Below are 19,170 nucleotides of genomic sequence, written 5' to 3'. Positions count from 1 at the left end.
ACATTACTCTACAGTCCTCCCTATTAACTGGAAAGATCTAAAATGCTGGATTCAAAACATTTAACACACACACAAAAAAATTGGCTGGTATTACCCCTTTCCTGGCAATCTCATCATATATTACTCTAAGTACAAATGTATTCCCAGGGACAATGAATTGTGCTAAAAAATTCAAGATATTTGGCTGTTGGAACGACAGCTCTCTTCCAATGACTCTAATATTCAAGGGATTAAAAAACTTCAGCCCCAGAGCCTCATACACAGAAATAGTAAAAGGATAACTGAACTTGATTGCATTTAAAATTGTGGCTCATTTCCAAATCTACTGAGCAGCTGAGCAGGCAGCAGCTTCAGTAGTGCTTTCAGTCACTGGGATTAGGGGGCTCCTGGTCTGAGAGCTCCTGGCCCTTTTATATTTATGTGATTTCTTTGTACTCCTATTTCTATGACTGCGCCCTTGTGAACGATCACTGTGCTGGCTAGAATGTCGGTCTGAACTTCGACCTTTTTCCTTATTCTTGTACTTTTTCTCTCTTTCCTCCCCCCTGCTTGAGGTCTTGGGTTCATGCCTGCATTTTCCTTCCTCTGCTCCTTCTCTAGGTCCTCTGCTCTATCACGGGAAGTAAACCTGACCTGGGAGGACCTGGAACAGTGCTTCTGTCCCTCTCTGGACTCTCACTTCTGACCCTTCTCTGAGTTCTTACTGCTGTGTTTTTTAGCGTCAGGATCATCCTCTTCCTTTAACATCTTGCTTCTGGGTAGTAAGGAAGAGGACGGCTGTTCTACCTGCGCTTCCTTGTCAGACTTTGTCTTTCTTTTTTCTTCTTCTTCTTCTCTTTTTTTGTCTTTGTGTGTGTGTGCTTTTTCCTGGGTTTCTCATCTGCAGATCTGCAGAGCCCCCAGATGAGCATGATGAGGCACTATGAGCCCCACAGCCCTTGTCCTGGAGCTCTTTGGTCACATTATCCATGCCCTCTGAGTCCTTAGGAGGCTGATAGTTAGACAAATGATCTACTTGGATAGTTCTTCCTTTGATCTTGATCTCATTAAAATTGTCAACAGCAGGTGGGCAATGGTGGCTCAGTGGCAGAGTTCTTGCCTGCGATACTAGAGACCCGGGTCCGATTCCCAGTACCTGCCCATGTTAAAAAAAAAATTGTCAACAGCCAGAATTGGCTCCTCTTGTCTTCATGACAGTGAAAACAGAATCCTATGGATTTCCTAGTTTTCTTGTCTCACAGGAGAGTAATGTTAACAATCTCCCCATATTGTGAGAACACACAGATGATGTCCCCTTCAATCAGCTCATAAGAAAGCCCTCCCAGGAACATCCAGGCACTGTCCTTGTACTCGGGGTGCCAGGACACATTATCTGCCACCCCAAGCTGGACCTCTTGCCTGCTCAGTTCGTTGATTAACTTCACCTTGGTCAAAGAGTTCATCTCTGCCAGTCGGGACGCAGAACCCATATTAGCATCTGGGCCAGGCTGCTATGTTCTTCTTCTTCTTTTTTAATTGAACAAATATACAACCTACAATTCCCCTTTTAACCGTATTCAGGTATATAATTCAACACTATTAACTATATTCACAATGTTATGCTACCATAATAATTGTATTGTTTTAATAGAGATTTGCGGGGGGAGTGATTTATCTTGGCCATCTACTAACCATTTTATTATTTTTTTATTTTATTTTTTTTAGTATTTTATTTATTATTTACATAGTAAAAGGAATGAAATATATTTATTTCACAATGTCATCATGTGGCTATGCACTTATTATCACCATGACTTTTCTTTTTTGTGAAAAATAACATATATACAAAAAAGCAATAAAGTCTAAAGCACATCATAACAATCAGTTGTAGAACAGATTTCAAAGTTTGGAATGGGTTACAGTTCCACAATTGTAGGTGTTTACTTCTAGCTGCTTTAAGATACTGGAGACTAAAAAAGACATCAATATAATGATTCAGCAATCATACTCATTTGTTAAACCCTACCTTCTCTGTATAACTCCATCATCACCTTTGATCTTTCTCCCACTGTTTAAGGGTATTTGGGCTGTACCCAGTCTAACTTTTCATGTTGGAAAGGGCTGTTGATAATATGGGATAGGGAGATGGAACTAGCCGGTAGGCTTTTTCTAACATTATTTATAGCAAGTAACTGTTCATACTCGGTAATTTTGGATAGAGTAAATTCAAAATTAATTTCATTTTCTGCCAAAGATCACGGTTTTCTCTTTATTTGAAGATTTTCTATTGTTTTCTTAAAGTTTCTAGTGAATTTCATAGCTTCTCTAAATCATGTTTTCTACAGCGTCTGGTTCCTATTATGTGTCTGAAAGAAGTTATGAGGTCAAATTTGATACGTATTTTATCAAGGTATTCCATCTTTGCTAGCTGCCAGAATGCGATATACCAGAAACAGAACGGCTTTTAAAAAGGGAAATTTAATAAGTTACAAATTTATAGTTCCAAAGCCATGAAAATCTCCAAATTAAAGCGAGTCTGTAAAAATGTCCAAACCAAGGTACCATCAAGAGGTTACCTTCATTCAAGAAAGGTAGATGAATTCAACGTTTCTCTCTCAACTGGGAAGGCACGTGGCGAACATGGTGACATCTGTTAGCTTTCTTTCCTGGCTTCCTGTTTCATGAAGCTCCCCTGGGGGTGTTCTCCTTTACGTCCAAAGGTCGCTGGCTGGTGGACTATGTGGTTCTCTCATCATTCTGTAGTGATTCTGCATCTCTCTCCTCGTTCTCAAAAGAAACTCTCTCCAAAATTTCTCCTCTTTTATAGGATTCCAGTAAACTAAACAAGACCCCTGTTAGAATGGGTGGAAACAACATCTCCATCTAGTCAAGTTTAATACCTATAACTGATTGAGTCACGTCTCTGTGGAGACAACCTAATCAAACTTACAACCTGTAGTACTGAATAGGGATTAGAAAAAATCGTTGCTCCCACAAGATTGATTGGGATTAGAACATGGCTTTTCTAGGGTACATAAATCCTTTCAAACAGGTACAACTACCAATGAGGCTAAATCTCTTAGCAGTATATATAGTAGAACTACATATGGTGAAAAAAATGCTTTTGCATTTTAAAACCAAAATTCTTATGTTCACCTTTTCCTTTGCTAACTATGTTATTCTATTATAATAGGCTTACCTTTGAAATCTTTTTTTTCCCTATGTATTAGCTAGGGATCTCTAGAGAAACAGAATCAGCAGGAGATATCCATAGACATAAAATTCATAAAAGTGTCTCATGTAACCATGGGAATGTCGAGTCCAAGGTCTGTAGGGCAGGCCACTAGCTGGTAACTGATGAAGGTCCTCAATGAACTCTCAGGAGAGGCTGGCTGGGCAACCATGGGAATGGAAGAGTCCCAAATCCATAGGCAGGCTATGAAGCTGGCAACTCCAATGAAGGGTCTGGACAAACTCCACAGGAGAGGATCACCAGCTAAAGCAAGAAGAATGACTGTCTCTTCTGAATACTTCTCAAAAGCCTTCTGGTGATTAGATTAAGCATTACTCATTGCAGAAGACACTCCCCTTAGCTGATTACAAGCACAATCAACCGTGGATACAGCCAACGTAATCATGATTTAAGTCCACGAAATGTCCTCATAGCAACATAGGCCAGCACTTGCTCGACCAGATGACCAGGCACCACCACTTGGCCAAGTTGACAAATGAACCTAACCATGACATCCTATGACCCATATAATACTGTTATCATTCTCTTATTCTTGACAACCTGTTTTTTTCTTTAACACTTTTTTTATTTAAAAACTTATTTTTTAATTGTGAAAAATAACATATATACAAAAAAGTAATAAATTTCCAAGTACATTGTAGCAAGTAGTCATACAACAGATTTCATAGTTGGTGTGGCTTACAGTTCCACAATTTTTCATTTTTTCTTCTAACTGCTCCAAGACACTGGAGATCAAAAGAAATCTGAATACATTGATTCAGCAGTCATATTCATTTGTTAAATCCTATCTTCTCTATTATACTCTTCCTTCTCTTATTTTTCTTTTGTGAAGAATAACATATATACAAAAAAGCAATAAATTTCAAAGTACATTGCAATAATTAACTGTAGAACAGATTTCAGAGTTTGGTATGGGTTACAATTAAACAATTTTAGATTTTTTTTATCTTATAAAAATTTTACTGAGAGTTTTAGAGAAACTATAGAGATAGAGAGACAATCTATTTTCCTGAATAGGAATGCAAGAGATTGTTAAAATGCCAATACTGGGAGTGTGAGGGTAGGTCAGTGGTAGAATACTTGTCTGCCATGCAGGAGACCTGGGTTCAATTCCTAGCCCATACACTTCCCAAAAAACAAACAAACAAATTCAACAAATGATACTCACATGGAAAAAGAATGAAATGTGACCCTGCCATGCAACATACAAACAAACTTTTTTAAATGCCAATACTTCCCACACTCAGTAATATTCCAAACAAAACTCCAAATAGATTCTTTTTTTAAAACATAACAACGTACAAACATGAACAGTCTTAACATACGAGCCTTCCATTCTTGGTATATAATCAACAATTCACAATATTATCATATAGTTGTATATTCATCACTATGATAATTTCTTAGAACATTTGCATCAATTCAGAAAAAGAAATAAAAAGAAAAAACTCATGCATACCATACCCCTTACCCCTCCCTCTCGTTAACTGCTAGTATTTCCATCTACCCAATATATTTTAGTCTTTGTTTCCCTATTTTTTTCTATACCCCTTACCAATCCCTTTCATTGGTCACTAGCATTTCAATCTACTAAATTTATTTTAACATTTGTTCTCCATATTATTTATTTATTTTTAATCCATATGCTTTACTCATCTGTCCATACCATAGAAAAAGGATATCAGAACAAGGTTTTCACAATCACACAGTCACACTGTGAAAGCTTTATCATTATACAATCATCCACAAGAAATGTGGCTACTAGAACACAGCTCTATTTTCAGGCACTTCTCTGCAGGCTCTCCAATATACCTTAACTAAAAAGGTGATATCTATTTAATGCGTAAGAATAACCTCCAGGATAACATCTCGACTCTGTTTGAAATCTCTCAGCCATTGACGCTTTATTTTGTCTCATTTTTCTCTTCCCCATTTTGGTTGAGAAGGTTTTCACAATCCCTTGATGCTGAGTCCCAGCTCAATTTTAGATTTTCATTTCTAGCTGCTCTAAGGTACTGGAGACTGAAAGAAATAGCAGTATACTGATTCAGCCCCCATGATCATTTGTTAAACCCAACCTTCTCTGTATAACTATACCATCATCTTTGATCTTTCTCTCACCCTTTAGGGGTATTTGGGCTATGGCCATTCCAACTTTTTCATGTTGGAAGGGGCTGTTGATAATATGGGATAGGTAGATGGAACTAAATGTTATTCTGGAGAGGCTGGTCCCGCTGCATTTCAGGACTTAATCTGGTCCAGGGACCCATCTGGAGATTGTGGTCTTCTGGAAAGTTACCCTAGTGCATGGAACCTTGGTAGAATCTTATATAATGGCCTAGTATTTTTATTCTTTAGAACTGGCAGGAATGGTTTTGGTTGGGGTTTAGCAAGTTGTGTTAGGTAGCAATATCTAACTGAAGCTTGTGTAAAAGTGACCTCCAGAATAGCTTCTCCATTCTACTTGAACTCTCTCAGCTACTGATATCATTTTTGTTACACTTCTTTTCCCATTTTTTGGTCAGGATGGCATTGTTGATCCCACAGGGTCAGGGCCAGACTCATCTCTGGGGGTCATCTCCCATGCCACCAGGGAGACATTCATCCTGGGATGTCATGTCCCACATAGGGGGAGGGCAATGGTTTCACTTTCAGAGCTGGGCTTAGACAGAGAGAGAGGCCACATCTGAGCAACAAAAGAGGTCCTCTGGAGGTGACTCTTAGGCATACCTATAGGTAGGCTAAGCTTCCCCATTACATGCATAAGCTTCAAAAGAGCAAGCCTCAAGATCAAGGGCTTGGCATATTGATTTGGGTGTCCCTAAAAACAGTATCTAGGGTTTTCCTGGTGGTGAAGTTTAATAGCTCTATATTGTTTCTCCCATGCCTCAAGGAACTTTGCCAAAACTTTTTTATTATCTTCTTAATATACCCTGGGATGTATTCAGGCAATACATTAAGCCACACAGGATTAAAGGTTCCCATTCTTATTCTGGGCTCCCTGTGTTTGGATTGTTTAAATGATTTATGCAGACAGGTTGAGTAGATTATGTGCTACTGAAAATTTAGATTCTGGACAAAATAAACCTTTCTTCCTTTGGTCTCAAAGACCAAAGGAAATTATAAAATACAGGCAATATCTTCCTTAACCCTGTATTTTAATTACTTAAGCCTTACCTGATTGGTTTTGTTCTTATCTCTAAATACCATGTGATACATATATAAAACAGACCCTCAAAATCCACAAACAACAATTACCACTCCAGACTAAATGTGACTGCTGTAAGAGCTTACAGTCCAGGCCCCAGTTTTCTCATAAGTATTTTCTAAATGAGATCATACAATATTTGCTCTTTTATTTCTGGCTTATTTTGCCTTACCAAATGTCCCACATGTCCATTCACATCGGTGCATCCCTCAGAACTTCAGCCCTTTTTTTTTTCACATGGGCAGGCACCGGGAATCAAACCCGGGTCCTCGGGCATGGCAGGGAAGCACTCTTACCTGCTGAGCCACCGTGGCCTGCCCACTTCAGTCCTTTTTGTAGCAGCATAATGTTTGATCATATGTATACAACATTGTTCAGCAATCTACTTCTCAGTCAGCACATCTTCCAGCCACCTCCATCTGCTGGGCCTCATGTATAACTTTCAACGTCAATAGAACATCAATTTTAGATAATTTTGTTCCCAAAATGTTCCTATCAATCAACTTCAATATCTATCAATACATGGCCAAGCTTGTTTCATTTATAATTCTTTATTATACTTTATGATTCTGCCATCAGGATTATTTTGAAGCAAATCCTAGATAACGTATAATTTAATCTGTAAATATTTGTGTATGCATCTGAAAAAATACAAGGAATCTTTAAATAAAAACCATAATCACAATACCATTATTATATCGAAAATTAACAACAATTTTTTAATGTCATCAAATATCCAATCAGTGCTCACATTTCCCAGATGGCCTAATATATTTTATTATACTTTGCTTGTTTGAGTCAGTATCCAAATAAGGTCCATTTATTGTGAATGGTTGATGTTTCTTGAGTCTGTTTTAATCTATAGTTTTTCCTCTGTCTTTTTTTTCTTGCAGTGTTTATTCCTGCAGAATTTCTCATAATATGATTTTGATGATTGCATCCCCATAGCCTCATTTAACATGTTCCTCTGTCCCTAGCATTCCTTTAAAACTGATAGTTTAATCTGGAGCAGGGCTGGCAAACATTTTGGGATTTGTGAGACATATGGTCCACTTCATCTATCCCACGCTGCCAATGTTGTATAAAAGTAAACACATAAAATACATAAATGAATGGTTGTATCTAGTTACACACACATACACACAAAAAAAACCCTTTACCTACAGAAATCTGTAAGTGTAGGATTTGGTCAGTGATCCATTGTTTATTGATCTCTCTTCTAATGATTACCATTAAAAAACTTAACATGCACACTTAATGTCTAACAATACTCAATATCTCTTAACTTTCTCAAACAATGGAAGAGTTTTGAATATTTTTCTCTAATCAACATCTCTTTTACATGCTGTTTTGTCTAGTTTTGCATGATACTGTTTTGTTTTGTTCCCAAATCTGACATTATTGTTACCATTTTATATCATCACATTTGTTTAGATTGATCCATGTCCTTTATCCTTTCTTTCTTTCTTTTTTCTCTTTCTTTCTTTCTCTCTTCCTTCCTTCCTTCCTTTCTTTCTTTTTTCTTTCTTTCTCTCCCACCCTCCCTCCCTCCCTCCCTTCCTTCCTTCCTTCCTTCCTTTCTCACCACTTCTTCTTGTAAGTCACTGTGCTGGTTTGAAAGGAAGTATGCCCCCTAAGAAAAGCCATGTTTTAATATAAATCCCATTTCATAAAGGTAGAATAATCTCTATTCAATGCTGTGTGTTTGAAACTGCAATGAGATCATCTCCCTGGATGATGTGATTTAGTTAAGAATGGTTGTTAAACTGGATTAGGGGATGACATGTCTCCACCCATTTGAGTGGGTCTTGATTAGTTTCTGAAGTCCTATAAAAGAGGAAACATTTTGGAGAGAGAGATTCAGAGAGAGAGAGCAGAATGATGTAGCCATGAGATGCAGAGAGTCCATGAGCCAGCAACCTTTGGAGATGAAGAAGGAAAACGCCTCCCGGGGAGCTTCATGAAACCAGAAGCCAGGAGAGAAAACTAGCAGATGACGGTGCCATGTTTGCCATGTGCCCTTCCAGCTGAGAGGGAAGCCCTGACTGTGTTCGCCACATGCCTTCTCACTTGAGAGAGAGACCCTGAAGTTCATCGGCCTTCTAGAATCAAGGTATCTTTCCCTGGGTGCCTGTGACTGGACATTTCTATGGACTTGTTTTAATTGGGACATTTTTTCGGCGTTACAACTGTAAACTAGCAACTCATTAAATTCCCCCTTTTAAAAGCCATTCTGTTTCTGGTATATTGCCTTCTAGCAGCTAGCAAACTAGAACAGTCACCTTTCTTCTAGAATCATTTTCTTTTATCTGAATTTCACCCTTTAAGCAGTTATTAATTGATCACACACTAAAATCACTTGGGTTAAGGCTGCTGCATATTCAGGAAATAACTGAGAAGGCTCTAAAATCTCACCTCTGGCTGACCTTGAGCCTTTGCACCAGTAGGAAGTGAAGGCCAAGGCAGAGTTCTCAACAGCTTGTTTAATTGTTAAAAGGATACCCCAACATGGCCAGAGAGCTCCTTAGCAAAGACTGGGAGACTTAATGGCTCCAGGCAGTTAAGGAAATGTATGTTATACTATTAGCTGACCACTAAGCTAAATGAGCAGTGACTTCAGTAGAATATATGATAAAGAATACAGACTATAGAGAATGAGAAAAGAAAAGTTATCAAACAAAGAACAGAATTACAATTAAACAAACAGTAACAACATCAAGCCCTAAGGATAAGGAAGAATCTGATTCCTAGAATTGCCACATTATATTATTGAAAATGTCATTTCCAAAAAATTGTAAGACATGCAGAGAAACAAGAAAGTATGGCCCATACATAGGAAAAAGCATTCAAGAGAGGCTGTCCCTAAGGAAGCTCAGATGTTGGAATTGCTAGACAAAGACCTTTTTTGCATGGTAAAATCTATGCAATGAAAAGTTTCCCATTTTAACAATGAAAAGTTTCTCATTTTAGCCACTTTCAAATCTATAATTCAGTGGTATTAATTACATTCATAATGTTATGATACCATCACCATCATTCATTACCACAACTTTTCCATCACCTCAAACAGAAACTCTATACTCATTAAGCAGTAACACTCCATTCACTCACCCCTCATTCCTGTCCCTGGTACCCTGTAATCAATTTTCTAAACAGGCATTCTTATTCAGCCACTTACAGTATTTTCAAATAACTAAAGGAAGCCATGTCTAAATATGAGCATGACATCTCACCAAGGTAGAGAATATCAATAAAGACATAAATTATTTTTAAATAATTAAATAGAAATATCTGAGTTGAAGAGTACAACTGAAATGAAAAATTCACTAGAGGGGTTCAGCAAAAGATTTGAGATGTCAGAGGAAAACATCAGTGAACTTTAAGAAAGATCCATTGCTATTATCCAGTCTGAGGAACAGAATGAAAAAATAATAAAGAAAAATGGACAGAACCTCACAGAATTGTGGGCACCATCAAATGCACCAATATACATATAATGGGAGTTTTAGCAGGAGAGCAGAGAGAGGGACAGGAAGAACATCTGAAGAAATAATAGCTGAAAACTTCCCAAATTTGATGAAAACATTAACCTACATATAAAAGAATCTCAATGAACTCCACATAAAGTCAAAGAAATCCAAATCTTGATGAATAATAATCCACCTGTTGAAAGCCCAGGACAAAGAGAAAATCTTGAAAGCACCAAGAGAGAAGCAACTCATTGCATATAAGGACTCCTCAATAATACAAACACCTGATTTCTCATCAAATCAATAGAAGCCGTTGCAGTGGAATAACTGAATGAAAAGAACATTCCTGGATGAATAAAAAGAAACTGTCAAATAAGAATTCTACATCTGGCAAAACTATCCTTCAACAATGAAAGAGAAATGAGACAAAGTAAAGTGTCAGTGGCTGAAAGATTTCAAACAGAGTTGAGAGGTTATTCTGGAGGTTATTCTTAGGCATTATGTAGATATCCTTTTTTAGTTTATGGTGTACTGGAGTGGTTGGAGGGAATTACCTGAAACTGTTGAGCTGTGTTCCAATAGTCTTGATTCTTTTTTTTAGTAGCCTTGATTCTTGAAGATGATTGTGTAAAGATATAATGTTTACAATGGACTGTATGAATGTGCAAACCTTGTGTCTGATGCTCCTTTTATCCAGCATACAGACAAATGAATAAAAAAATATATGGATAAAAAATAAATTAATAATAGGGGAGGACAAAGAATAAAATAAATTGGGCAGATGGAAAAACTAGTGGTCAATGAGAGGGAGGGATAAAGGGCATGGTATATATGAGTTTTTTCTTTTTTCTTTTTTGGAGTGATGCAAATGTTCTTAAAAATGATCATCATGATGAATATGCAACTATGTGATGATATTGTGAGCCATTGATTGTATACCATGTATCGAATGTATGTGTGTGAAGATTTCTCAATAAAAATTAAAAAAAAAATGAATGAAGGAGAAATTAAGGTATTTCCAGATAACAAAAGCTGAGGAAGTTCACTGTCAGTAGACTTGCCCTATAATAAATGATAAAGTTGTTCAGGCTTAAATAAAAAGACACTATGCAATAACTTGGGCCCACATGAAGAAATAAAGATCACTGGTAAAGGTAACTACATAGGTAAATATGAAAGACAGAAGAAATGTATTTTTGTTTTTAACAACTTTTTCTCCTATCTGAGTTAAAAGACATAAAGGAATAATTATACATCTGTGTTGATGGACACACAATGTATGAAGATGTAATTTGTTTGACAATAACAGCATGAAGGAATGGGGAAGGAACGGAGGTATGTAAGATCAAAGTTTTTGTATCTAATTGAAGTAAAACTGGTATTGAACTGAAGTAGATTGTTACAAATTTAGATGTTACTTGTAATCCCAAGTTACTATATTAACTCAAATTTATATAGTAATAGAATTAAATGATATAATAGAAAATATCTATTAACACAAGTGAGGCAGTAATGGGAGACTAGAGGAATATAAAAACATAAGACAGATAGAATAAACAGAAAAATGACACAAATAAATTCTAATTCCATCATTAATTACATTAAATGTAGATGGATTAAATTCCCCCATTAAAAAGCAAGTATTGGTAGACTGATTTTTAAAAAATTTCCATCTACCCAATTTATTTTAACCTTTGTCCCCCTTATTATTTATTTATTTTTATCCATATTTTTTACTCATCTGTCCACACCCTAGATAAAAAGAACATCAGACACAAGGTTTTCACAATCACACAGTCACATTGTAAAATCCATACCATTATACAACTATCTTCAAGAAACAAGGCTACGGGAACACAGTTCTACAGTTTCAGGTACTTCCCTCCAACACACCAAACTAAAAAGGGATATCTATATAATGCATAAGAATAGCCTCCAGAATAACCTTTAAACTCTGTTTGAAATCTCAGCCACTGACACTTTATTTTTTCTCATTTCTCTCTTTCCCCTTTTGGTCAAGAAGATTTTCTCAATTCCTTGATGCTGGGTCCTGGCTCATCCCAGGATTTCTGTCCCACATTGTTAGGGAGATTTACACTTCTGGGAGTCATGTCCCATGGGGGTGGGCAATGAGTTCACTTGTCATGTCGGCTTAGAGAGAAAGGCAGCATCTGAGAAACAAAAGAGGTTCTTTTGGGGTGACTCTTAGGCCTAGTTCTAAGTATGCTTAGCCTACCCTTTGCAGGAATAAGTTTCATAAGGGTGAACCTCAAGATTGAGGGCTCAGCTTATTGAATTTGTTGTCCCCGCTGCTTGCAAGAATAACAGAAATTCTCCAAATGGGGAAGTTGAATATTTTCCCTCTTCTCCCCATTCCCACAAGAGGGCTTTGCAAATACTTCTTAATTCACTGTCCAAATCCCTCTGGGATTTATTGGGGCCTCACATTAACCTGGACAAATCAACAAAATCTCATGCCCTATTCAAGATTCCATGTACTTATAGTGTTCAACTAAACTGACCATACAGCTTAAATTAGGAAATGCACTACCCATAATATAACTTTTGCACCAAATAAACATCTCTCTCTTTAGTTTCACACAGAAGTTGAAGTTTTATATCATCGTTTACCCTGTATTCTGATATACCTTAGTCCTATCCAGATCAGCTTCATTCATATCTCTACTCCATGTCTGATCACTTTTTCAACTTTTAAAACAGTTCCTGGATGGAGTGTTGCTGACTCTCATAGCTTCAGAGTTCTATCTCTGAATCTCAGGGGTCACATAAATACCCAATGTTTCTGGGAAAGACCATGTTATTAAAAAAAACAAAACATTTTCCAATCATATGCTGTTTACAAGAGACACACTTTAGATTAAAAAACACAAGTAGGTTAAAAATAAAAGGATGGAAAAAGATACACCATGTGTTTTCATTTGCTAAAGCTGCCAGAACGCAATATACAAGAAACGGAATGGCTTTTAAAAAGGGGATTTATTAGGTTGCTTGTTTACAGTTCTAAGGCCATAGAAATGTCCAAACTAAGGCACCCAGAGAAAGATACCTTAACTCCAAAGAAAAGCCGATGGGTTCCGAGCACCTCTGTCAGCTAGGAAGGCAGTGGCTGGCATCTGCTGGGGTCATTGGCTTTTTGTTTCAAACAGCTTTACCGGGGGTGTTTTCCTTCCACATATTCAAATGTCTGGGTTTCATGTGGGCTCTGAAGCTTTTCCAAAAATGGTTCCCTCTTAAAGGACTCTAAGGAACCCCGCAATTGGGTGGGCCACATCTCCATTGAAACAATGTTATCAAAAAGATCCCACCCAGCAATATTGAAACAGGATTAAAGAACAGGGCTTTTCTGGGGTACACAACAGTTTCAAACTAGCACACCATGCAAATAGTAATAAAAGGAAAGTTAGGGCAGCTATACTAATATTAGTCAAAACAGACTTTAGGCAAAAATTGTTAGTAAAGGCAAATAAGGACATTTTTAATGAAAAAAGTGTCAATTAATCAATATAGATTTGTAAAGGCCTACCTTATCTCATCCCAAATCAAAAAAAAAATTCTGAAGGCCATTAACACACCAAACCTCCCTATGGGGTCATCTGTAGCTGTTTTGGAATCTGAATTGCAGCTCACTTTTCCCTTTATCTATACCCACTTCCTCTGCCTTCCTTTCATGGGAACTAATTTCAAAGTCATTTCTTAAAAAAACATCTGGCTTGTTAAACTTGGCCTAAAATCAGCTTTCTGGTGGACCATTCTAGAAATCTGCAACATCCTACTCTCTCCTCTCTCCTACCGAAGCTCTGATTAGATATGACAGATCTTCTCATTCTATCTCCTTGACTTTCTGTTTCATGGTTTGCATCGCCTTGACATTCTTTGATACATTCTGGTTCATTTCCTTAGAACTATCACATTAGATTAGTTTCACAAATTTTCTTTTCTGTTATTTTTAGGATTGTTTTATTATGGTAAAAAATACTTAATATAAAACTCATTTAACCATTATTAAGTGTACAATTCAATGACATTAAGCACAGTGACAATGCTGCATTGCTTCCACCACTGCATATTTCCAAGACATTTTCATCACCCAAACAGAAACTCATATCCATTAAGTAATAATGTTCCATTCCCCTTTCCTCCCGGCCTCTCATAGCCATTAATTTGTTGTCTGTCTCTGTAAGTTCGCTTATTCTATATATTTAATGGGTTGTTTTCTGCATTATGTGTCTGATTTATTTCAATCAACATGATATCATCAAGATTCATCCATGTTGTAGTAGGTTATTAGAACTCCATTCCTCTGTTTGACTGAATATTCCATCATAAGTATATACCACATTTTATTTAGCCATTCATCTGCTATATAGACATTTTGGCTGCTTTCTCCTTTTGGCTATTGTGAGTAATGCTGCTATGAACAATGATATATAAATGGCTCAGTTCCTGCTTTCAATTCTCTGGGATAGAAATCGAGGAGTGAAATTGCTGGCGTATGTAGTAATTATGTTTCCCTTTCTGAGGAACCGCCAAACTGTTTTCCACAGTGTCTGCACCATTTCATTTCTCTACCAAAAATGTACAAGGGTTTCTATTTCTCGGCATTCTTGCCATCACTTGTTATTGAATTGAATTCAATAACTTCATACCACAGTCCTGGTGGGTATGAAGTGGAATCTCAACTGTGGTTTTGGTTTGCGCTTCTTTAACGGCTATGGTGCTGATCATCTTTTCATATGCTTATTGGACATTTGTTTATCTTCTTTGGAGAAATGTTTTCTACCTGTTCCATGGATTCTTTACTCTCATTTCTTCTTTACCATCTTCTTTTATGTTAAATAGATGTATTCCAGCATAATTGTAAATTCTTTGGTTATTTTTTTACTGATTGCTCTAGGGATTACAATGTACAGGTTAACATATCACAATTTACTTTAGATTAGTACTAATCGAATTCCACTAAAATATAGAACAGTTTTTCTAATATAGCTTCTTTCTTTCCCACTCCTTTGAACTATTATTTTCATACATATTATGTTTCTATATGTAATAAATCAAAACAATACAGCGTTATAATTATAGCTTTATACAATATCATGTCTTTTAAACAAGTTAAGAGGATAAAGGGGGGAATATATTTATAGTCTTTCATCTTCATTTGCTCCTATGAATTCAAGAATATTCCAATATAGCTCCATTCTCTCTCCCCTCCTTTGTGCTATTATTGTCATAAATGTTGCAGATTTATATATTATGTGCCCAATAATATGATTTATAATTAGTGTTTTATGAAATTGTCTTTTCAATCAATTAAGAGAATATTTATGCTGTCTTTTATAATTACTGTGCTGTTTTGAAACTGTTATAACCCCCAGAAAAGCCAAGTTCTTCTAATCCAGTCTGGTGGGGCCCGACCTATTGTTGGGTGGGAACTTTGATTAGGTTGATTCCATGGAGATGTGACCCTGCCCATTCAAGGTGGGTCTTCATCAGCTCACTAGAATCCCAGAAGAGGGAAACATTTTAGAGAAAGCTCAGACCCAGATGCTTGGAGGTGCATTAGAAGATGTCCCAGGAGATGCCAGAAGCTGAGAGAGCTGTTTGAGACCAGAAGCCAGGAGAGAAGGACAGCAATCTTCACCATGTGCCTTTCCATGTAGCAGAGGAACCTGGTTGCCAGCTGCCTTTCTTTCGAGAAGGTATCCTGTTGTTGGTGCCTTAATCTGGACATTTTTATGGCCTTAGAATTGTAACGTGTAACTTGTATGGCATTTGCAGCTTTAGTAAACTTAAACAATTATCTAAATAAGATGTGTTAGTGCTCTTTATTTCTTTGTGTGGATTCAAGTTACCATCTGGTGTCACTTCTGTTCAGTGTGAAGAGCTGTCTTCAATGCTTTTTATAAGAATGTCTGCTAGGAACAAATTCCATTTTTATCTGGAAATGCTTCTATTTTGTCTATTTTTTATTTTTACAGTTGGTTTTTAGTTTATTCAGAATTGTGAATACATCATCACTATCTAATTTCAGAACATTTTCTTTACCCCTAAACAAAACCCCATACCCATTAGTCATCATTCCCCATGCTCCTCCCCCTTGGCTTGGCATTATCTACTCTATTTTCCGTCTCTATGGATCAGCCTATTCTAGATATTTAATACAAATGTAAACATACAATAGGTGGCCTTTGTGACTGATGTCTCTCATTTAGCATAGTATTCTCAAGTTGCATACTGATTGTAGCACCACGTGTCATTTTTGTTCTGAAAAATTTGAATCCATGTTATCAGTTGCATACAAATTTTGAATTTACATGTATTTCTGATGCACTGAATCTTTGAATCATTATGAATTTGTGCATCTATATCTCTAGTAATGTTTTTTCCTTACAAAATATTTTTATATTAATCTGACTATACCAGTTTTTTTTTTTGCTTGCTGATTTCATGGTAGATCTTTTTCTGTCCTTTTTCTTTCAATTTTTCTTACTGTGTCTCTTTTAAACCATATGTGGTTAGTTTTTCCGCTATCCAAAATAAAAATTTCTATCTTTTAATTGAGTTGCTTAATCCATTTTCACTTAATTCAACTTTTATTGCTTTTCTTATCTTCTAGCCTCTCCAAACTTCCATTTAGAATTATTTAGAATTATTTTCTTTCTATCTGTAGTATTTCCTCTAGTGTAGGTTTGTTGGTATTAAATTCAGGGGTTTTTGTTTGTTTGTTTTGGTCTGAAATAGGTTTATTTCACCTCCATCATTGGATCACATTTTCATTGTGTAGAATTCTAAGTTGGCATCCTTTTCTTTCAGTATATTGAAAGTGTTATTCTACTGGCTCCTAGTGTCCATGGTTTCTGGCCAGTGGAATAACGCTTTCAATATGCTTTTGCTTACTGGTCATCTGCCAGCCTAATTTTTGCTCCCATGAGGATATTTTTTTTCTTTTGCTGCTCTTGGATTCCCTTTTCTTATTTTGGTTGTTTTCCCATTATTGTACCTAAGCGTGGATTTATCTTAATTTATTATGCTTGGGATTTGTAGGACGTCTTGATTCCTAGATTGATTTTTTTAAATCAGTTTTGGACAATTCTTAGCCATTATATTTTCAAATATTCCTTCTGCTGTATTATTTGTTCTTCTAGGTCTCCAATTACACATAAAATTATCTTCTCACTCTATGCTTTATGCATTCTACCTTTTCCCAGGGCAGCCATTGGAAGCAAAAGTGGAAATTCCTGCCTGATGACATTGGCTGGTTACCTGTCATCTCCAAACCCAACAGAGACAAAGTGAACTTAAGGCCTTCAGTGACTTTACCAAGATCATCAGCCTGGCCATCACATACATGGTGGACTTTGCCAAAAAACTGACCATGGACCAGATTATCCTCCTGAAGGGGTGCTGCATGGAGATCGTGTCCCTGTGGGTGGATGTCTGTTATGACCTTGAGACCAACACTGTGACACTGTGAGGGGAGATGGCCAGTAAGCAAAAGCAGCTCAAGAATGGTGGCATGGGTGTAGTCTCTGAAACCATCTTTGAACTGGGCCAGTCACTGTCTTTAAACTGAATGACACGAAAGTGGCTCTGACACAGGCTGTGCTAATGTCAACAGACTGCTCAGGCCTGCTGTGGGTGAACAAGGTCTAGAAAAGTCAACAGGTATACTTGCTAGAGTTTGAATACTACATCAACCACTATAAACACAACATTTGGCAATTTTGGCCCAAGCTGCTTATGAAAGAGAGAAGTACAGCATTTAATTCTGTATAAGGGGGCAGTGGCAGAAGGCTGGTTGGTTGGGACATTGTGTGTCCACCTGGAATGACAGCAGCTTCTCAGAATGCATGTTATTCAGGGTTTACATGTCCAGGAGCTTGAACCGCAGGTTGGTGGAGTGGAAAGTCTTTGAGGGCTGGCTCTTCAGTACTGGAGCTGGAAGAGCCTACAGTAGCATCTCCTGGAACTTCTCCACTGAAGTGAAATTCTCCATGCCTGAGACCTTTTTGAGAAACCAGAAGTCTTCAAGGACCTGGAAGGCCACACAGCCTCTCCCTTGTGCTCCTCAGAGGACCCACAGGGAAGAAGGAGGAAGAGCAAAACTCTTCCTCCCCAGGCCTCTGACCTAATAGCAGAGGGTGCCTGAGAGCTGGGAGAATGGGCTCAGCAGGGGTGGACACCTCCCATCACAAACAGCCCTCTTCCTTACTTGAACAGGCCAAACATGTCATGCTCCCTTGCTTTTTGCCCTGTAGTTCCCTTTGCCTGAAATGGTTTTCACTCTTTCTCTGCGTGGCAAAATCTTGTCCTCCGAGTCCCCACTCAAGTGACCTCCTTTCCCTGCTCTCCAGGCAGAAATAAGTGTCTTTGCTTCCAAAGCCCTTGGTTCACGCTTCTACTGTGACACTTATCTCACTGTTTTATAATTAGTTGAGCATGAGTCTGTCTTCCAAGCTAGACTGTATCTTAATCATCTCTGAATCCCCAGTACCGGGCACAGGGTCTAGCACAGAGTACATATTACATAAAAGATGTGTTGAGTTGAAAAAAAAAGTGCTTATTAGCATTTCAGTAGCTTTATTTTGGATTGGTAAGTGCAACCAGGGAGGAAATGGCTCCCAAAACTAGACTTACCAATTTCTGTCTTTATCAGATCTCACCTAAGTAATTTTTCATAACACTTTCTTCCCAATGCCTTCAAGCATTACACATGCACACTTATACATGTGTATAAGTGTGTATGGATGTGAACAGCTTTCCTAATTGTCTACAGGGAAAATTATTTAGTCCATCAGTATGAGAAAGTAATATTCATTTGCTTTCTAAAACATCTTTTAAATTGGGAAATATGTATACAAAAAAGCAATAAATTTCCAAGTACATTTTAACAAGTACTTAACAAAACAGTTTTTAAACTTTATATGGGTTACAGTTCCACGATTTTTTGTTTTTTCTTCTAGCTGCTTCAAAACACTAGAGACCAAAAGAAATATCAATATAATGATTCAGTAGTCATACTCATTTGTTAGACCATACCTTCTCTGTATTAACTTGACCGTCACCTTTGATCTTTCTCCCACTCTTTAGGGGTATTTGGGCTATGGCCAATCTAATTTTTCATGTTGGAAGGGGCTGTCGATAATATGGGATAAGAGGCTGGAACCAGCTGATGTTCTGGAAAGGCTGGCCCCTCTAGGTTTCAGGACTTACCTGGACCAGGGACCCATCTGGAGGTTGTA

General features: G+C 37.3%; 2 pseudogenes; one reads left to right on the top strand and one right to left on the bottom strand.

Moving 5' to 3' along the window:
- Positions 1-322: 322 nt before the first annotated feature.
- LOC143651447 (RNA-binding motif protein, X-linked 2 pseudogene) lies at positions 323-1,442 on the bottom strand (annotated as a pseudogene).
- Positions 1,443-17,115: 15,673 nt separating this feature from the next.
- On the top strand, positions 17,116-17,909 carry LOC143651446 (thyroid hormone receptor alpha pseudogene; annotated as a pseudogene).
- The last annotated feature ends 1,261 nt before the right edge of the window (positions 17,910-19,170 follow it).

Source organism: Tamandua tetradactyla, chromosome 12 (assembly GCF_023851605.1).
Source record: "Tamandua tetradactyla isolate mTamTet1 chromosome 12, mTamTet1.pri, whole genome shotgun sequence".
NCBI lineage: Eukaryota > Metazoa > Chordata > Mammalia > Pilosa > Myrmecophagidae > Tamandua > Tamandua tetradactyla.
This window is presented reverse-complemented; position numbering and strand designations above follow the sequence as displayed.